Genomic DNA, 22016 nt, shown 5'->3' with positions numbered 1-22016 from the left:
TAACAAGGGCAAGTCGCACAAAATATATGGTTATTTATTGGCCACCTAAATAGTTTCTATTTTTCCTCAAATAATGGTAAGGGGTTTTGTGATAGGTATATTGAATTGAAATGTCAGGAGATTCAAGATGTAGTAGAAGGTGTTAGGAACATAACTTTAACGAGGCTAAAGGAAATGCAAGGAAAAATTAAAATTAGGAACAATCTTGAGTCTTTGAGTCAGCATTTTAAAATTGCAAAACAATTTCAGTAATTAGTGTAGATGTAAGACTTTGAGGGAATTTTGGATTCAAGAATAGTTATTCAGCAAAAATGTTGGAGCCACATAAGCCGAATAACCCAATACAAAATAATGTAAACAAGCTTCATTCTGCATTAGCAGTAGAGTTCAACGCTCACCGTTGGCAAACTAATGTTCACGCAATTAAACAACCCTTAATAAGTAGTAGTGTGTTTAGAAACAATTCAGAAGTTCTCATCTCCTATTCCGAATAGAAATATCGAGTGTGGTGAAATTGAACATACGTTCACCAAAACAGTTCTAAAAAATGGAACATATTTTTATGTAACAAATATATTTGTAAATAATGACACTACATCAAATGAGACAAGTACATCGTCTTTATCCAAACATATTGAATCAGATTTTACTTTTAGTTCCATGGAGTTTTTGATGTTGTACTTCGACGAGATAATGTGTTTTAATATTTGCCCTATGTATTGTCGTTTTTCCTGCTCTCTCTCTCTTTCTCACTCATATTGGTTTTTATCATTTAGTTTTAGCTTAAATCAGGGCTGCTAGTTTTTTTTTGACCCAAATTGCCAAATCAAGTATCGAAAATCGCCAAACCGAAAATTCGTCAATTTATGTTAAAAGGTATACAGCAGTTAGCTGTTTATATTATATTAAGTTGGTTTTTTCGTTTGTAACGACCTTATAAAGTATATAAGGGTGAAATTCTAAGTCGATCAATGCATGTCCGTTCGTCCGTCTGTGCTAATAACTTTAGTATCCAGATAAATCGAGAGAGGACACTAAAATTTTGCAGAGATGACTACTTTGTTTGCAGGAAGGACAAGTTCGATGATCGATCGGCCTACGTGTTGGTATAACATATATATAACAGTACCGCCCGACTTCCTTTGTTTTGAAATGTTTCGCTACATTTTCTGACCGAATTAGCTGTAAGTTGACATTTTCAATCCAAGTGATCACGAAATTTCTCAATCAAAAATTATGGACATAGGTCTATATTTTGGAATAGCCCCCATATAACTGCACCCACCGATTTCAGGTATCTTGAGGTATTTTAACTACATTTGCCGACTGAATTAGCAAAGTGGTGTGTTCAAAAAGGGTACATTTTGACACCGTGTTCGGTTAATGTGGCAAAAATAGTTTAAAAAAACCCTAAAATCTTTGTTTACGGTTATATGGAGGCACTATATGGGGGCGCTTAGTAAGAAGGAGAAGGAAATTTTCTCGTTGGAGTTGAGCTTTATGATCGAAGATTTTTTGCAAGTGAAAAAGGAAAGCCGAAGATACGAACTCACTCGACCACCAACTTATGTGACCGATTTCGCTGTTAGTTAGGCAGCTCATCAGACATATAGGCTGTTGGAGTGGCTTCTCTGTAATCGAACTTTATTTTCTCAAATGCAGTGTCTTTTAATAGGGACGGATATATGTCCGTTCAATCTGTATCCTCTTTAAAGATAAAAATAATCTCATAAAAAAATTATTCACATAAAAACAAAGTACATATTTCTTTTAAAAATCTATTATATAAAATGACAAGAGTAATAAATAAATTAAATGGTATTTATTTAATCACGAAATCTCTAGAATGGAAAATTTTTTAAACTTTTCAAGGCTATATTTTGTTTGCCAAAAATCTTAAATAATTATTTAAGGCTGCCTGAAAAGTTGTGCAATTTTTTTAAAGTGAAATTGTAAAGGGTGCCTGGTTGCAGGCCATGCTAATAAACAACTGAAAACTGTAAAATTTTACTTTTTTCCGGTAATATTTCTTTACACATAACAAATCAAGGCAACACCCCACACCAGAAATGCTAAGCTCTCAACTTTAACCTCGATCAAATAAGAAATATGTATGTATATGTAAGTATGCTATTGCAAACCTGCAATTGCCTTAACGCCTCAATGTATGCCATTGATTTTGAATTTATTTCTATGTGAATGAGCATTGATGTCAAGCAAAAGCTACTACTGTGACCCAGTTTTACTTTCATTTCGTTACATATTTTGTGTGGATTTGTTGTTGTTGTTTTTTTGCTGACCTTGTTAAGGCTTTGCGGCTTTGCGAAGAACCTTAACTGAAATGAAATGGAAAGAATATTTTTTTGTTAAACATAAAATCACAATTAAATCGGGTAGCATAAACATTTCACAGCAGTTGGGTATTTGCGTTGTAAATATTTGTGTTGTTTTTAATTTTTTATTACTTTCAGTCATCTTTTTTGCTTTGTTTGCCTTTAAAAATATGTGTGTGTGCATCATGTGGCGCAGGGGAAGAGGGATTGTGAAGAAATGCATTTTGCTTTTGTTTCATACTGTAGATCTTGGATATTTGTGCAAATTAACCTAGTTTTTCTTTTTGGTCACCGTATACTAGAAACCAGGTCACCTCCATGACCTTGTCATTTCCACAAGAACAAATGAGCGAGAAATACATATGTACATACATACATTTTGAGGATGCCTGTACCGTTTGTGGCGTTTTGGTACACCAACAATAAAGATTTGGAAATGAATAAATATACTTGTATATTTTTCAAATAGCAAAATATTCGCACACAAATCTGCATTCACTTATACCCAAAAATTTATGATTAATTGGGTAATTTGTTTATTTTGATAACTAATTTCAATGAGGATTTCGCACTAGATTATTAATGTATTTGATAACAAATAATTTTTTTTTGCAAAACAAATTATGTGACAGATTGGTATTAATGAGCGTGCATTATCGCATTAAATGTCAGTTCTGGGTTAAATTCATAGAATTTATTCAAATACCAAAATCTCATAAATATTTGCAAATATCAAACAAAGCCAAGCCCAAAAAATGTTTCAAATAATAATCCACATACAATTCAATTTAAAAGTTTATATACATTTGTTGATTTGAAACATTTGGTTTGTATTTTTTAGGTGAATATTTCCTTGATAATAAAGTGGAAATGATCTTTCTGGGGATTTCCTAAAATATTGTTTTGTGATTACAACAGCGTTAAAAATATACACAAACATCATCAGAGTTAATATGTGTAGCTGTAACACGGAACAAATTCAAAACCTGTTTCTTTATGCCAAAATAACGTTCGATGATATTCAAATGAAAAGAAGAAAAAAAAACAGAAACAAAATCAATCGATCAGCTAAACATCAACACCCATCGGAGTGATGTAATAAAGGGTTCCCAAAAGGGAGAAGTAAAAATGGACGGACATAAACAACAATTTTTAAGAACTTGTGATTAGGTAAAAATATTCTAGAGACGAAGAAACAGAAACATTTAAAATATATTTATTAGTAATAATTTAATGAATGCCAATTTGCTTGTTTCAATATTTTCCAATCACTTTTGTTGATAAAAATAAATTGTGCAAAACACAAATTAACTACTGTCTGTTATCGGTCAATGAAACCGCTTTCCGTAAATAAGCGGGGGTACATTGACTCTGTAAGGTATTACTTTTGGATTCATTTTATTAATACAACGCAACTGGTTCGGTATTTCTCCGATAACTAAGTTCAAATAGAGACGACATATGGAAAGTGACTAACTGTCAGGCAATCCTTGTTGTTGTTTTTTTTTTTTTCATTTATGTTATACCAAAACGTGGACCTATGGCCAAAATTATGATAAATTTCGGTCAATTTAGAAAAAAAATAGATAAAAACTAAGGTTTCTCAAAAACGTAATCTCTTCTCAAGTGATGCAATAGTCTGTCAAATCGAGCAAAGTTGTGTAAAAATGGCGCCCAACAAGGGGCCGTAGTCAATAACATGAAAGTGAATAAGGTTTCTCAAACAAATTAATTACTTGACAAGTGCTCCAATAATGTTTAAAAGAGACCAAACTTGGCAAAAGAAAATTGCAATAAATGGCGCCCAACGTGGTATGGCTATAAGGCAGTACTAGCACCCTGTTACTGGGTAATTCAGTCGTAATCCCATACACAAACCACTGATCGGTGTGAATCGCCCATGTATCTTACAAAATTTTAAATAATAAATTACTGTAGCGTTTACACGAGACTTTTATATTTTTCATAAGGTGATATATATTATTCGAGTTCCACATTTAGTGGACTAGAAGTGATCCCGTTAATGCTCCCGGTTTTGTACCTACAGAAAGATAACTGATATCGTCCTCTGGCAACCCCTACACATATTTTTGTACCGTTTCCGGCCTGTTTCAGCCTGTGCAGGGAAATATGAACCCGTTCCAACTGAGCGATCTTTGTTTCCATAGTAATTTGTAAGGTACCAAAGACGAATTTTTACGAAAATGCATTTATGGTCCAATAGATGAAAAAATTGTACCAGTTCATTGTTGTGGCTAAAAAACGAATCCTACAAAAATGTATGAAAATCGGGTCAGATTTTAACACTGCTTCAATATGCATATTTGGCAAATTATAGATAATTTGGGCCCTATAATATGGCCAATATCCAAAATCTGACCCGATTTTCATATATGTTTGTAGGATTTGTTTTTAGCCAAAACAACGAATTGGTAAAATTTGTTCATCGATTGGACAATAAATGTGGCACCACGTAGAGGTATTTCGTGAAAATTCGCCCTTGTCCCCCCTACTAATTACTATAGAAATACAGTTAGGCCAGGAGGCACGGGTTAACGTTAACCGATCGTCATCAGTTTTTGTAGAAATCTTTTTTCGGCTGGAGCAACTGTTAAAGTTTTTCATCGATTGGCCGCATTTATGCCTTAGAGATATTCACCTTTGGCCCCTTACAAATTAATATGGAAAGAAATATAGAAAGTAAAAAATAAAATTTCATATTTAAAGTTTTTGGGTTAAATGGAAAAAATTATAGGGTAGGTAGGCCTTTCATTTTTTTCCTCTTTTGGTTCACCCTAATATACATACGTAAATTAGGGTAATAACTTTTTTAAAACCAAGTAGCCTTTATCATATTTTGATGAGTTTTTACCTAAGATTAGATAAAATCTTAATTATAAGGTGATTCGATAAAAAAGCTTACGTACAAAGTCATTTGAAAACATTTCCGTATGAGCTTTTTCGACAAACTTTTGAAGTCACTATAAGCAGATATATTACTGAAAATAAGTTTTGGAGCCACATGACATAACCAAAATTACATAACTTTTTTTTTAAATTTTTTAAGTGGTTTTTGTTTGACCTTTTTTAATACCTCAGCGTTATTTTAGTCAGTAATAGGCAAAAGTTCATTCATTCTTGTTACAGGAAATAATTTTTGAGAAAGTGGCCAAAAAGTCATAACCCTAATGTACATACATACATACATTGTATATGTATAGTATTTGATTTGCACTCCCAACATTTGAGAATTGTATAATTTTATATTATGAAATTCTCATTTTCAGTTATAATTATAAATATTAAATTTCTAATTTGAAATAATTTATTCTTTTGCAATTTGAGATGGGGAAAGAAAATTCAAATTACAAATTACAATAATTCGATATAAATCGAATTATTAGAATTCCATAATGTGCTTTCAAATCTCAAACGGAACCATTCGAAATTCAATTGGAATTGCCATTAAAATTGAATATTTGGATTTATAAAGGAAATAGTTAATCGAAAAATATGTGAATATTGATAATATAAAAATGAAGAAAAAATAAAACGTTTGCAGAAATCTCAATCTTATCAAGTAGAACGTGTTCTTCTTGCAATATGTATAACATTTACGCTTAAATATTTTTTTCAAAACAAATCCAGATCAATTAACATGAATTGGCTTCCGCATTTGCTATTTTGTTCAGATCTCTGAAACGTGCTCCCTGGTTGGAAAATGATTTAGTGAAACTAGACAGACCACTGACAAAGAGTAACTGAAGTACAAAAATAACAAAACAATTTACTTTTAAATAGAGAAGAATATAAAAAATGACATGTAATTATAGCTCTCATATTTTACATGAAAATTTAATTAGGTACATACATATGTGATGGTATTTTAATGTGGGGACTTGGGTTATGGAAAATTATTTGATTTACAATAATTAAAGGTACCTTATCGATCGGAGCAATATTGCCTGAGATATGACATTTGGAAGGGAACATTTTATTGTGCTTTGTATGCAACATAGAAACTAAAAATGTCTTTTTCTCGAAATGGCATTTTGAAGTCGGTGGCAACTCTAGCTCGAAAATACAATTTTGTGGGGTAATCCAGGACATCAAAATCTAGTCCTCGACCGATCGATATTATTTTAAAATTTTTTGCCTGTTTTATTGCCAGAAAAGGTCAGTTTTTAAGCCAAAAATTAAAATTTTGAATTTATTGTCCACCATTTTAGTAAAATTTAATATTATTTTTTAAAAATCGCAAATTTATATGAAAAAATCTACCAAAAAAGTTTGGTATTTTTATTTATTTATTTTTTTTTTTTGGGAAAAAATCAATGGCGTTTTTTTGGCTTTACAAGTGGGGTCACCCCTTAATGCATAAAATTTCTTAAAAAACAGTATCAACCGAAAAATAATTATTTAAACCCATCTTCGCACTTGGTTGTTTTCGATCCTCGATTATTTCATTTCGCGATATCGGCCTATCCGTTAAATACAACAATCAAAAGCTAATATTACATGTAAAAACTAAAATAAAGTGTTCATAATATCCCATGTATTCGGCAAATATTAGATATATAAGATATTTTATGACTATTATTGTTGTTGTTCATGCGGATTAATTATCATAAAGTAAGTATGAATGAAAAGGAAGAAAATTTATCGAGTAGTACATGCTTTGTAGTTTTTGGAACCGCTCTTGACCCTATAAGCTTTGTGCCCATTTATTAAAATAAATTAAAATAAATAGGGTAATTTTATTTGAAAGCCACGGTGCTCTTGAAATAATTTTAAATGGAAGGTGCTTACACCTCGGAAGTTTTTGCGGATTCTGAAACTACAATGTTTATAGATGAGAAAAATCAAAAACAAAAAAAATCGCCGGAGCGCTTTTTAAATAAATCGCGATTTAAGTTGACATTTTTAGGTGTTGTTTAGGTTTCCACGATTTTGCTTAGAAACCGCAAGTCCTATCAAAATGGGACTGAAGAAAATGTTGAAGCTATGAAAATTCTCAACAAGATTGACCTTTATGGTATTCTCGTCGGTTTTACCGTTTTTGAGATATAGAAGTTTAAATCGGGACAATTCAAATTCAATTCAATTCTGTATCGCCCCCTTTTAAAACAATTTGATGACTGCAAATTCCCAACTTAAACTCATATATCTAAAAAAATGGTACAAGTTAGGATAAGTTACTAAAGCCAGTCTTGTAGAGAATTTTCACAGCTTTAAGATTTTCTCAGGTCCCATATCGATAAGACTTAACGTATTCAAGCAAAATCGCGAAACCCTAACAAAAAAATCTAAAAATTTAAACTGAGCTTCTTTATCTCAAAAATGGTACAGGCTGGGAACAAATAATAAACGTCAATCCTCTAGAGAATTTTCACAGCTACAACATTTTCTTTAGCTCCATTTCGATTGGACTTACGGTTTCCAAGCAAAATCGTGAAAACCTATAAAACACCTAAAAATGTGAATTTTGACCGCGATTTATTTAAAAATCCCTAAAGCGATTTTTTCTTGTTTTTGAATTTTTCTCATCTATGAACATTGCTGTTTCAGAATTCACAAAAACTTCCCCTGTGTAAGCTGTTTTCATCAAAAGTTAGTTAAGGCGCACCCTTCATGACATTGTTTTATAAGGGGGCGATACAGAATTGAATTGAATTTGAATTGTCCCAATTTGAACTTCTATATCTCAAAAATGGTAAAAACTACGAAAATACCATTAACGTCGATCTTGTAAAGAATTTTCATAGCTACAACATTTTCTTTAGTCCCATTTTGATTCGACTTGAAGTTTCTAAGCAAAATCGTGAAAACCTAATCAACCCCTAAAAATGTCAATTTATATCCCGATTTATTTAAAAAGCGCTCCGGCGATTTTTTTTGTTTTTTGATTTTTCTCATCTATGAACATTGTAGTTTCAGAATCCGCAAAAACTTCCAAGGTGTAAGCACCTTCCATTTAAAATTGTTTCAAGAGCACCGTGAAGCATTTATTTATATTTAACACCTTCCATATTACGTTATGCCTAATTGCTTTTGGTCGTTGTTGTTGTTGTACGCAACTTAATTATACCCTACACCACTATGTGGTAAGGGGTATTATGTGTTAGTGCATTTGTATGTAACATACAAAAGGAAGCCAGATAGACCCATAGTTCCTTCTAGGGATATACATAGAATCACTTTCTGAGTCGATTTATGCATGTCCGTCCGTCCGTCCGTTCGCAACATACAGGTCGCATTTGTTGACCGATTTCGCTGAAAATTGGGGACTACAACTTTTTTTAGCCATAGGAAGAACGTTATAGCTTTTGGGGAAAATCGGTTCAGATTTGGATATAGCTCCCATATATATTTTCGCCCGATTTCACGTATTTGCTGCACCAAACACGCTATATACGTCCGATTTTGATGAAATTTTGAATGTGTGACTGAATTCGGTCTAGAAATAAGTGTGCCAAATTATATCGAAATCGGTTCCGATTTGGATATAGCTCCCATATATATGTTCGCCCGATTTCACGTATTTGCTGCACCAAACACGCTATATACGTCCGATTTCGATGAAATTTGGAATGTGTGACTGAATTCAGTCTAGAAATAAATGAGCTTAATTATATCGAAATCGGTTCAGATTTGGATATAGCTCCCATATATATGTTCGCCCGATTTCACGCATTTGCTGCACCAAGCACGCTATATACGTCCGATTTTGATGAAATTTGGAATGTTTGACTGAATTCGATCTAGAAATAAGTGTGCCAAATTATATCGAAATCGGTTCCGATTTGTATATAGCTCCCATATATATTTTCGGCCGATTTCACGTATTTTCTGTACCAAACACGCTATATATTTCCGATTTCGATGAAATTTGGAATGTGTGACCGAATTCAGTCTAGAAATAAATGTGCCAAATTATATCGAAATCGGTTCAGATTTGGATATAGCACCCATATATATTTTCGGCCGATTTCGTGTATTTTCAGCTCCAAACACGATATATAAGTCCGATTTCAATGATATTTGGAATGTGTGACTGAATTCGGTCTGGAAATAAATGTGCCAAATTATATCAAAATCGGTTAAGATCTGGATATAGCTCCGATTTATATTTTACATATTCACAGTGGTGTAGGGTATCATATAGTCGGCCCCGCCCGACTTTGATTCTTTCCTTACTGGTTTTATATTGATATAGACAAAGTTGTAGTAAACAACTAGAACTTTGTTGTCAGAATTTTCTTCAAAAAATTGCTGTCGAATCACATATCAAAAGTATGCTAAGCTTTTCTGGAACAACTGTATGTACTTCTTTGCTGTTTTTTTATCAAATATTTTTTATTTTTATTTATATATCATTTTAATATATTATTTTTTTCATGTAATATAATCACCTTTTTTTGTAAAATTCTGCTTTTCCAAAATGGGCATATAACAATGTCCCCTTTTGTTTTGAAATAGTTTTCTTTGATATTTATTTAATTTATGGAATGACACAATATGATGTCGTTTCTTGGATTTTTCACAAAATTTATATTATTTGCGACAATACTTTTTTCAAATAACTTTATGTTTACATGGATAATCATAATCACACATATTTTCTAATACAATTTGTGGTGTTTACAATCAATTTAAAGAAGGAGCACTTAGTTTGTAATTAATTTATGTATGAATAAATGAAAATACGCACGCACACAAATCACTGCAAAATTTGTTTTAATTTTTTTGTATTTTATTTATTTTTCGTTTTTAAAGAAGTAGTTAAAACGTTATTGAGATCTTTTTTATTATTATTTTCATTTAAAAAAATAATACTTTTATGTATTTTTACTTGCACTTGTTTGGTAGGCACAAATTATTTATTTTGTTGTTGGTTGTTTGGTATTTTTCTATTTCATTTAAAATTTATGTTTTTTTCTCACATTATTTTACATCAAAAAACAGAAAGTGGTTTCAATTTATTTCAACATCTCGTCTATAGAAATTCCCTTAATAAACACACACACACACATTCTCCTGCATATCTAGTGGATATTTTGTTGTTTTTTGTTTGGTAGGGGATAAAGAGATACTCTCGCATAGAATTATAGGATGTGTTGGCTGATGATGATGCTGTTGTTGTTGCGCTTATTGGTTGCATTTATAAAACACAATGACACTGAATCATTAAATTCTTTTTATTTTTTATTTATTATATTTCTTGTTGTTGTTGTTGTTGTTGTTGTTGTTGTTATTGTTTAAGTTATTTCTGTGGCCTTAGATACTTGTTTTATTTCTTCTTTGTGTTTCAATACTACAAATTCTTGGTGGTAGTTTGTTGAGAAATGATTTCTTTGAGTTTAAATAAAAATATATTTATTGTTGTTGTTGTGGTGATGTTTTCTTTTAATTTAAAATTGACAAAAATTTGTTATTTTTTATTTGGTTTCTTAACTGCATTTTTCATAGGGCCAAGTTAGGGCAATGCAATTGCAATTCACAATTCAAATCAATATTTTCACTGGCCACCGGCATTCAGCAAATCTGGAAGCAGTGGCAAGTAACAAACTGGCAGCTGTTGTTGTTGGCAATATTTTTTGTTTATGTTGAACAAATGTGTCCGCATTTGTTGAATGTGCTTTAATTGGGCACAAAAGACCGGCCGGTAACGGCAATCACAAAACATAAACGAGGAGAAACAGCCAAGTAAAGAATATGCGGGTTGACCAAATTGGCAAAGAAATTATTCACAATTTTTGTTGTTTTTTTTTTTAATACACACACAAAGTTACACTCGAAATTGTGTATTGAGATTTCAATGACGTTTCACTTATTTTGTTATTTATTTACTTATTTTTTTTCTTTTTTTTTTTTTGAAATGGCCGGATTCTTTAACTTCCTTTATGACCCTCTTCACAAATTTTTCGTTTTGTTATTGCAAAAATTATTTAGACAATTTTTCCAATTTTTGGTTCTTGATTTTCGAAATCCGTTGCGTGGCTAAGCAATTGATGACGTTACTTTTTTCTTTTCTTTGTTGAAAAACAAACACCCACACACACACCTTAAATACTTTGGAGGCACAAAAATTATGTTTTCTGTTGACACTTTTTTTATTCCAAGCTTAAATGGAGGGCGGCGAGAGGCTTATCTTTCGTATCCAAATTTTGTATTCCATTAACGTTTGTGTTCCGTTTATTTAGTGTTGTTTTTGTTTTGTAAAAACGTTAGACAAAAACCTTATTGGCGTTGCGTTTTTCCTTCTTTGTCGCTTTTCTCACCGTTGCTGTATTCTCTGATGATGTCGGTTCGCGCGCGTATTAAAGAATGATTCTTACGTTTCATACAACAAACAAACAGAGTCAGTGGCACTCTGCTACGGGACGACGCCGACGTTGGCAGCGATGCTAACGTTACGGGGCCAGAATAGAACAAAACAAAGGCAATACAGGCTAGCTGGTGGGCACTCACTACTAGTTACACTTGTACGCGTCGTCGTTGCCAGAGTGTGTCTATGTCATAGCAAACGAATGAATGCACTGCACTCAACGGAGAAGCGAACCCAGAAAAAAAACTGAAGGAAAAAATACACAAATTTAAAAGAAAAACAAAGCGCGCACACACAGATACACACGCACACAATCTAACAACAAGAGCTGACTGCTGCTGAAATCAACAGCAACAGCTCTATCTAATAATCAAAGGCAAAGCCAGTTAGTTGGTTGGGCTGGTTGGCAGGCGGGCGGGCAGGCTAGCTGGCGTTTTGTTTTATATTTTTTCGCAGTGTGTTTCGTCGCCGTTAACGTTTGCCTGATGTCTGACTGCGTTTCAGGTTGTTGTTGTAGTTTATGGTGATTTTTTGAGGTTGAAACGTTGTTGTATCGCAGACTTTAGCTGCAAATATGAGATACTTTGCTCACATTTGGTGCTCTCTCACTCACTACGGCTCTCTGTTTACAATTCTCTTTGAGTGATTTCCACCATTTGCAAAGAATCATTGCACATTACCAGCCAGTGTTGGCCAAAAGAGGGGGTGTTGGGGCCAAAACAAAAACCACTTGGTTTTCCGCACTCACACACACACACACCCAGAGGTAAATGCAGGCCCCATCCATATACCAGCATTTATTTACTGCTCGCTCTCTTTTGGCCAAACACAACAACAACAAAGCGGGGAAATCGAAACGAGGCTAAATTTGCACTCTTCTGGCCTTGTACTGAATTTTTGGTGTGTTTCTTTTTTTTCTATATAAAACACACAAATATCCACACAATCTAAATTCATTGCAATCAAAAAGGCTAAAACATAAAACGTAAATATCAACAAATTAAAGAATTTATTTAAAAAATAACAGATATGTATTTAATTATTTGTTTATTTTTTATTTTAAAAAATATATTATTTTTCATGTTTTTATTATTCGACTGAAAAGTTCTCCCATATAGAAGCTAATAAAGAGGTCATCTTACTCTTGAGTGAAAGAAGCTTTTTACAAGCTCTCTTTTAGCCACCCATAAGTTGGGGCCAATTTAAGCTCTTTCTCTCACCATAGCTGTTTGGCTGACTAACTCTCCTCCCTCAATGGAAAGTGAAATTTATACAACAGCCAACTTTTGTTATACAATAATAATCGTCGTTCGTATTTATAACCAAAATCCACTCTTACTCTTTTTTCTCTCATCGCATCATCATCAAAACATAGTTTTTTTTGATGTGTGGATTTTGTTTTTGCTGCCACTCAGTCAGGTTGTTGTAGTGGGGATTTTTGTTTTGGTTTTTATTGTTGAATGGGGGATACATTTGCGGAAAATTGTTTATTTGAGTTGTTTGTTGCAACTGTTGGGCTTTTTTGTTGTTGTGGTTGTTGTTTTTTTCACTCAAGATGTAAGAGAGTGTTGTTGTTGTATATTGGGGATATTGGGGGCATATGATCCCAGCAAACCAAATGTCTGATGTCCGACACGTCTGAACAATTTCGGAAGCAAAGTCGTTCAGATTTCGTTCCGATTTCTAAACGATTTTTCGCATAGGAAATAGTTCAGATTTTGTACCGATTTCGGAACGAATGTCGGAAAGAAATTTCCTATCCGAATTTCTCATGGATTTTCTTCAGATTTCGTTACGAAATCGGACCGAAATCGATCCGATGTCGCTAAGACATTTCGTTCCGAAATTATGTCAACCACTTCATACAACTTTCGTTAAGATATCGCTACGATTTCGGATCAGATATCGGACGTATCGTCCGAATTTTGTTCCGATTTCGTTACGATGTCGGTACGATTGGTTTGCTGGGATGTACATAAGGGTGTGTATGTGTGCCACTATTACTGTCATAGTCATACTTGCTACGAATTTTGCTTCTTTTTTGTTGTTGTTTTTTTCTTGTAGGTATTGTAAGTTATTGTTGTTGGCAGTACTGTATTGGTTGTTTGGTGTGGAAGGAATACCGTTGTGTGGTGTGTGTGCCTCAGCTATTGTAGGTAATTCTCAACAAAAATAATCTCACACGCATTGACACACGCACATTTCCCATCACTTCCCACATTATTTGGTATTTAAAATTAAATATTGTCGGAACGACTGACTGGCTGATTGGCTATTGTTTACATTTTATTTTCTGCCTATTTTTATAAATAGCATTTATTTTTTATATTTACAGTAGGTAGTTAGTTATTTGTATTTTTTCTAACGTTCAGTTATCAAAGTGAAACACAAGCAACATTACAAATTAATAGCACTTATCATACATATGTCTATGCTAAACACCTGATCGGCACAACAACAAAACCAGAAATTTGTAGTTAAACTGGATTTGCATTGTGACCCCCAAAGTTGTTGAAACGGGGGCAATATTTGTTGTTGACTATGTATACATTTGATGTGTATTTCTCTTCCAAATGACATGTTGTGTTAATTATCGAATAATATTGAACTTTATCACTCAGATTTATTTGACGGTGGAATTTCATCACCGAAAAAAACTAAAGTAATGACGATTTTATGACATAGAAGTAGGAGGGGTTGTCCAAAGTTAAATACAGAGGCAAGTATTGATGGAGGGAATTTTAGGTCATTTGACTTCACCACGGCTGTAATATCCGTACACCATAGACCAATTGCTCTCAAATCATCACTTGATTCGTTGAGTGTACAATAAACTAAAATTTTTTATCTTCGCCATTGGAAACAAGAAAATTTAATACCTATTTAATTAACAATATGAATATCACTCTTCGACCAATATTGCAAGTTTTTTCTATAGTTTGTGATACCTATCTTCTTGTACTTTGGCACTATACGCCCAAGATTTGCCGTAAAAACAATAAATAATAATCATCTTAGTGTACTATCATAACAGCGCTGTAAACAGGACCACAAGAATTAGCTTCTGTAAAAATTTACAAAGGACCAACGAACAGACCTTAAACTGCACTTAAACAAAAATGCTGAATTTTTATGTTGGCCATTTTCGAGCATAAACTAAGTTTGGAAAAACTATTTCGAGATTCAAAGTTTGGACCAAATCGGTTGCCCCATTTAAGAGATATCGCCCGTAACATTTTAGCGAATATTTTCGAATTTTTCTGGCGTAGGTACCAGAAGCAGCGAACATATAAGCACCATCTTCGAATTTAATCTAATATTCGAGTCATTTGACTTGATGTCGACAGAGTTTATTAGAAATGTTAGGGTCATTATCTCAGGAACTATAGAGTTGCTGCCGCAAAAAATTGAACCGTCGAGGACAACATACTGCAAAAAATTTCAAAACGAAAATGGACCAAATCGGTTATCGTGCACCATTTAAGCGACAAATTTTGAACTTTTGTGGAGTGACCTACTGAAAGGAGTGGACATACATATATTTATCGAACTTGATTCAAATTTGCACCAAATATTACGTATGGGCCATTAGCAAAATTTGGACAAATAGCCATAAAAGTTAAAAGTGGTGCATACATTTTTTGACTACTAGGAACCCTAAATGCCAAATAACAGCCAATTAAGACCAATTCGGTGGGTAAATGTTGCCAAGACCCTCATATAACTTAAATCGGCTCGTTGTTTTATATGGGGCTTATACCTAAACGTGGACCTTTAAAGACAGTTATTTTGCGAAAACGTTTTCTTACCTCTGGAAACAAAATCCCAAATTACAATCAGTTCGGTCAAGTGGCACTAATATATTCAAAGTTCCTTAAAGTGACGCATCGGACGCGTGGACTTATGTAAAAAATTTTTGGTTCAAATACCAAATACCTCCAAAATTTTTAAAAGCGTCGCGTTATATGCCAAAACTTGCAATTATAGCCTATTTTCAATACCAAAATTTCTTCTGACCTACAATACATTTGACATTTCGGTCAAGTGGCACTAATATATTCAAAGTTCCTTAAAGTGACGCATCGGACGCGTGGACTTATGTAAAAAATTTTTGGTACAAATATCAAATACCTCCAAAATTTTTAAAAGCGTCGCGTTATATGCCAAAACTTGCAATTATAGCCTATTTTCAATACCAAAATTTCTTCTGACCTAAAATACATTTGCCAAAATGTTCGGACGCGGGAGTGAATTCCACAGACGGGAAGATGGACGGATATGGCTATATCGATGTAGAATTTTCCGCTGATTGAGAATATATACTTGTGGGACCTAAAATGATTATTTCGGGGACTTACAAAATGACAGAATGACAAACTTAATATACCCTCCATTATATGGTGGGGGATATAGAACACAAATTTCTTTGAATGTGTTTTAGAACTTTTCCTTTTAAGCTAGAACTATAGTTGAAGCTACCTGGAAGTACATTTTAACTTTAACAATGACCTCAAAACATCAAACAACTATAGTAGCATTAGACATGACTAAAGCTCTTGATAAGGTCAGTGATGCTAAGCATTCAGGGATGTCGAAAACATCATCCTCACATTCGATAGCTTATACAAATCGTCCGCGTATGTCACTACTGTCTGTCATAAGATGAGAAGTGGTAACAAGGTCCTCAAGTCCCTAGTCGGCATCACTTGAAGACTAGATAAAGAAACATTTTGATCGAAATACCATACAATAGGTTGATCTGTGGTAAACTATACGCTACCACTATGGTATGGAATACACAATGGAAGAATTTATGAACCGGTCAGAATGCAGTAAGATCTTGCAGTATCCGCTTGGGTGCTTTAGGCAAAACGTTTATCATTCCTGATCTAGATAGAGAGCTCCAAATTTATAAAAGAGAACTAGTTCAAAATTATTCGATTTGAAATTATTACTGCAGCTGGTCCTTGTGGTACTTATTACTTACTCATTACCATTATTATTGTTAGAAAAGTCCATAATTTCTTATAAAACAGTGCAACAATTATTAAATACCAATCCAGTCTTGGATCCTTGTTGACACGATAACGACTTGTAAATAGTTGCGAAAGTACCGAAAACTACTTACAGTTGCAATTTTTATCACTAATATTTCTTGTGGTGCCACCGAGGTGCAGTGTTTAGCATGTCCGCATGCCCGGTTTCGATTCTTAGGCTAGACAACAACAAAAATTTTCAATGATGACAAAACCCCTCAGCGGAATGTAGTGGTTAATATAGAGTCCCCCGGTCTTGGCGAAATGGAAAATTTAAGCCAACTAATGTTTTTGTTTTCTTTTTTGCAGTTATAGGATGAAGGCCTGTTTAAATGAGGAGGTTTTGGTTTTGGTGTTGTCAGTGCTCGTCACCGTTATTATATTTGTGAGGTGAATATGAAGAAGGCTGAACCATAATGTCTTGTTGTGGAATTAGGTTTAACTTAACTCCGTGTATACATTATTTTATTTTCCGATAAAAAGCGTATTCTTTCAAAATACGATACGACAATGCTTTATTGTCTTTATTTCACTGTTCACACAAAATATTATTTTATTAAGCACATAGCTGGACTCTACTAAGCACACAGCCTTACTTAGGTTACTCTTTACTTAGCTGACAATTTTAATTCGTTGTCCGAATTACAACTCTCTCGTCCACCAGCTATTCTCTCGCATTTATACTGGCTTCGCGAAGAACAGCTTGTTATGGAATCGTCAATTTAAGACGTTCTACAATGGTGAAGCGAAATGACAATCGAGTTGCAAATACCCATACAAACAGGCTGATAAATGTAAACAAACAATGGGGAGAGAACAATTTAGCTAAAACTGAATGACAAAAAGAAATATAAAAGAGAGGGTACAACTACAACAATAGGAAAATAAACATGGAAAATAGAGAGAAATTCTATACAGTAGTTGTTGTTGTAAATTGAATTCTTAACAAACATTTACTCCACAATATCAGATCTTTTTCGTAACAGTATCTGAAGCGAAAAAATTTAAGTCCAAACTATATTTACTTTTCTGCAAAATTTTGAAGCATCGATTTTTTAGGAAAGGAATATAAAATATTATTTTTCCATACAAATCGAGAGGATTAATGGATTTTACACGAGTAGTTGAGAAAACTTGAGAAAAATGTGTCCCCACAAGTATATAAACTTAACTGTATACAAAATTCTAAATATTTTCACATCTTTACAAAAAAAAAAAAAAAAAAACAAGTGAGCATAGGCTATAGTCGGGACGTGGCCGACTATGTCCACCACCACCTACACCACTACCCCTGTGCATAAGCTTTTCACTCGTAAACATTTCATTTAGGGAGATATTAAAGTTTTCACCTATCTGGTTTTTATACCAAATTTTATATTTGACTACTGTCGACATCTGCTTGGTACTGATTTAAAGCTTTGCATGTCTTCGTGATTAGCATTTTACATGTCCTTAATACACCAAATAGAAGCAGAGGTATTTGTCATTTAAGTAAAAACTTCAAAATATGAAAATTGTGATAGCGCCTTTTGCAATAACTCTGATATTTTACCATAAATGCCACATTTTGTATTACTTTAAAACTCAGATGGATTAGTTTCATTATCAAGCTCTCTTCTTGGAATATGTCTAACAGAAATATAATTCCATAAATTCCATGGAAATATAATTCCATAAATTAGAAATTGGGATATCCAAGCGTCTTTTTCAACATCACAAGCATTTCATTAATTTTGGTAACGCGATTGGGAACATTTTAAAGCTCAGAATGTCTTCATCGCTGAAACGCATTTAACCAAAGCTGAGATACTCGTCAGTACAAATCAAATAAAACAAAATGGAAAGTCGGATGTTCGCCAACCTATTTTTCCTCATCCATTGGTGGGTGGGCTTTCCTTTTGGAATACGATTACTAAAAGCTGAGATATTCGCATATGAACAAAACGTTGAATGTTCTCCACATAATTTCTTTGTCCATTCCAACCCCTGAATATTATTCGACCATCATCAAAATAAATAGGTGTCTTCTTCTATGGATCCCCCATTAACACTCAAAATTTCAGGACGACCCGATCAAAATAAAAAAAGGAAAAATGGGATGTATTACCGACTATTGCGCCCTACTTTGCATCACTGTAAAGATGGGATCTTCTATTTTCATAGCCAGGCTTTGCTTTGGAACGTCCCCAACCAAAGCTATAATATTCGTCATTATAACTAAAATCTCAAAAATTAATAGTTGGGTTTCATTAGCGACTATTGCGATATATTCGGTGTTTCGCCACCTACTACAACCTACTTTACATGCTTAGAAAGGTGATATTTTCTACTTTCATTGTCAGCTTTTACTTTTGGTATGCCCCTTATAGACGCTGAGATATTTGCTTTGGAATAAAACGTTGACTTTTCTCCAAATAAGTTTTTTTCCTATTTCGACCCCTGAATATTATCCGGCCATCACCAAAATCAAATCAAAAATTTCGTGACTATCCGATAAAAATTGCTACCTGTAGCGTGATTTCAAAAAATGGAAAAATGGGACTTTTGCAATATCCGCGATATTTTGCCACCTACGCCAACATGCTTCTACTTTCATAGTCAGGCTTTGCTTTTGGAAAGTCTCCAACCAAAGCTGTGATATTCGCAAAAATCGCAAAAATGAAAAGTTGGGTTCTATTTGCGACTATTGTAATATCTTCGTTGTTTGACCACCTACGATATCATTAGCGACTATTGCGATATATTCGGTGTTTGACAACCTAGGGAAAACTTCTTTACATCGTTAGAAAGGTGATATTTTTAACTGTCATTGCCAGGTTTTGCTTTTGGTACAACCCTTATAGACGCTGAGATATTCGCATTAGAAAAAAGTTGACTTTTTCTTCAAATAAGTTTCATTGTCCATTCCGACCCCTAAATATTATCAATAGGCATCTTCCCCTCCGGGACCCCAATCAACACCCAAACGATACGATCAAAATTGCGACCTATAGGGAGATTACAAGGTTTAGATGGACAGACGGACGTAAACACATAGCCAGATCGACTCAGCTCGTCGAGACATTTATTTTGGTATATATAAGTATGGGTTTACGACCATTATTTCGATGCGCTACAAACTTTTTGGTCAAAACCAACTTATAATACCCTCCCCACATAGTGGTGTAGGGTGTAAAAAATAATTTCCTTTTGACATCCGACCACACAAAAGTAATTTTTATTATTTTCTAAAATTGAAAAGTAATTCTCACAAACATACAGACCCTCATGTATAGAAAGGCTATGTAAAAAGTGATTAGAATATTTTGTGGTTATTTATAAAAGATAAGTTATATCTTTAATCGGCATACATACCTGCCCACAAAAATGTCCAAATGGCAAAGTGTGTGACGTTTCTAGGGTTTGGCAAAGCAAAAAGAGCATTGGGTGATAAGACCTTAGAAAACCTCAGATTGAAATTAAGATTAGAAATAGAAATGCTAAAATAATAACAAAAATCCAGCCCACAAAATGTATGCGAAAATTTGATAAGATTCACTCTCTCACGCACACACCCAAGCGTCTGCCGGCATGTGTGAAAACTTCGAAATAAATAAAAACAAATAATTTACATAAAAAACCGAATGAAATTATCAAAAATATCTAAAAGACAGAAACGTACACACACATGTATGTACATATATATGTATATTGAATGCCTGTCCGTACATCAGGTTCTTATCATTTTAACCGCAAAATGAATGAATGTTCCGAAACATATAAAGTGACGGCAACTACCATGAACGGTAGTCCGAAGCAAAACAAAAAAGTATCAACTGTAAACAGAAGTAAATGAATTTTTATGTTGATAAACATGAAAGACAGAATACTTTTGCTTGGACCCGTTATGAATATATACATATGGACATGTGAACATTACATACATACGAAAACCAATTGGCCAAGATACGGGTTGATATTAAAGCTTCAGATATAAATACGAAGGCGCATGCTCAGTGGTGGTGAGTAAGCATAAGTCATTCACAAATTGGCAATCCAGGCTTGGACCCATGCCAAGCATGATGAATTTAATAAAAAAATATTTGGGCAAAATATTGACACAATATTGCAAAAAACCATGGAGAGCATAAAGTTATGCGAAAAAATCTTGCTTGGAAACGGGAATGAAGTGGGTTAGACTTTGGTAGACTCACGAATGCCCTATTGCAGGGATAAAGTGTACTACATAGTATTCAGGCATTTGACTTGATCGATGCAAGAGCAGAGTGGATTCTTCATACGATACATGGGATTTTTTAAACAAAATGATACAATAAAAATTCTGAGTAACGAACCTCCCTATAACAAATAATTCTTAATAGCGGGTTGTCTTGTAGACAAACATACCTTTCCTACAGGATGGTATAGTTAAATTTTTGTTTCGATTTTAACCTTCCATACAGTTGAATGGAGTAACGATATTACATTGAGGAGTTAGCAACAATAATACGCCAATTTAAATTACTGTGTTGTTAAATTCTACCACCCATTGTTTTCAATATTTATGTCCAATAATTGAACATTCAAATATCGAAATTTTATTATCCATTAACAGCGGCTTAATCACATGCAGAGCTTTAAAATCAAAGTTCAAATTAAACAAAACGATCGATTGATCGACCAATCGTTGGATGTTTCAAACATTTCCTATACTAAGCAAGCTGAACAAAACATGAGTAAGAGTGACAACGACAACAACAACAACTGCTACATTAACAACAGTTATGGTGGCGCGTTACAAATTAATTGCGAACGCGTGCCACAAACACGATTCGCATAAATAAAGCCAGAGAGTTTTGCTACAGATATGTTTTCTTAAACGTTTGCGCTGCCCAAAAGTGGTGACAAAAAAGCACACAAAACCACCAACAGCAGATATTGACCAGAACAGTTGTTGTTGTTGGTTGGAGCAACTGTGTTTTCTTTGTCACCAAACTGATCGTTTCAATATGCAACCAATGGCGAAATGTAAGTACCTATGTGTGTGTGATGAATATTGACTATATCATACAGCAGTACAACAAGATATTGGCTATTTCCAAGTAAATCGTTGATTAGTTTCATTCTATAACAATGTGTACGTACATTACAGTTTGTCGACTCAATGATTATAAACCAAAAAATGCCACTTACATATCGACGCCTCCAAACAATAGTATGCTAAGTCGACTTAGCATGTTTTCAAGTTCTTTACATTTTTATATTTAACGCCCTTTAACTTAAATTCTGTCAAATTTTGGTAATAATCGGACAATCCGAACAGAAGTTATAAACAAATAT

At 33.6% G+C, this 22016-nt stretch overlaps 1 protein-coding gene across 2 annotated transcripts in view; it reads right to left on the bottom strand.

The window, feature by feature from the left end:
• Window positions 1-22016, bottom strand: part of Glut4EF (Glucose transporter 4 enhancer factor) — a 564138-nt gene that overhangs the window by 190645 nt on the left and 351477 nt on the right. The window lies entirely within an intron of this gene.

The sequence above is a fragment of the Musca autumnalis genome, unplaced genomic scaffold (genome assembly GCF_047663935.1).
Source record: "Musca autumnalis isolate F117 unplaced genomic scaffold, ASM4766393v1 scaffold_1, whole genome shotgun sequence".
NCBI lineage: Eukaryota > Metazoa > Arthropoda > Insecta > Diptera > Muscidae > Musca > Musca autumnalis.
Note: the sequence above shows the minus strand (reverse complement) of the source record. Positions and strands in the feature narration are given on the sequence as shown.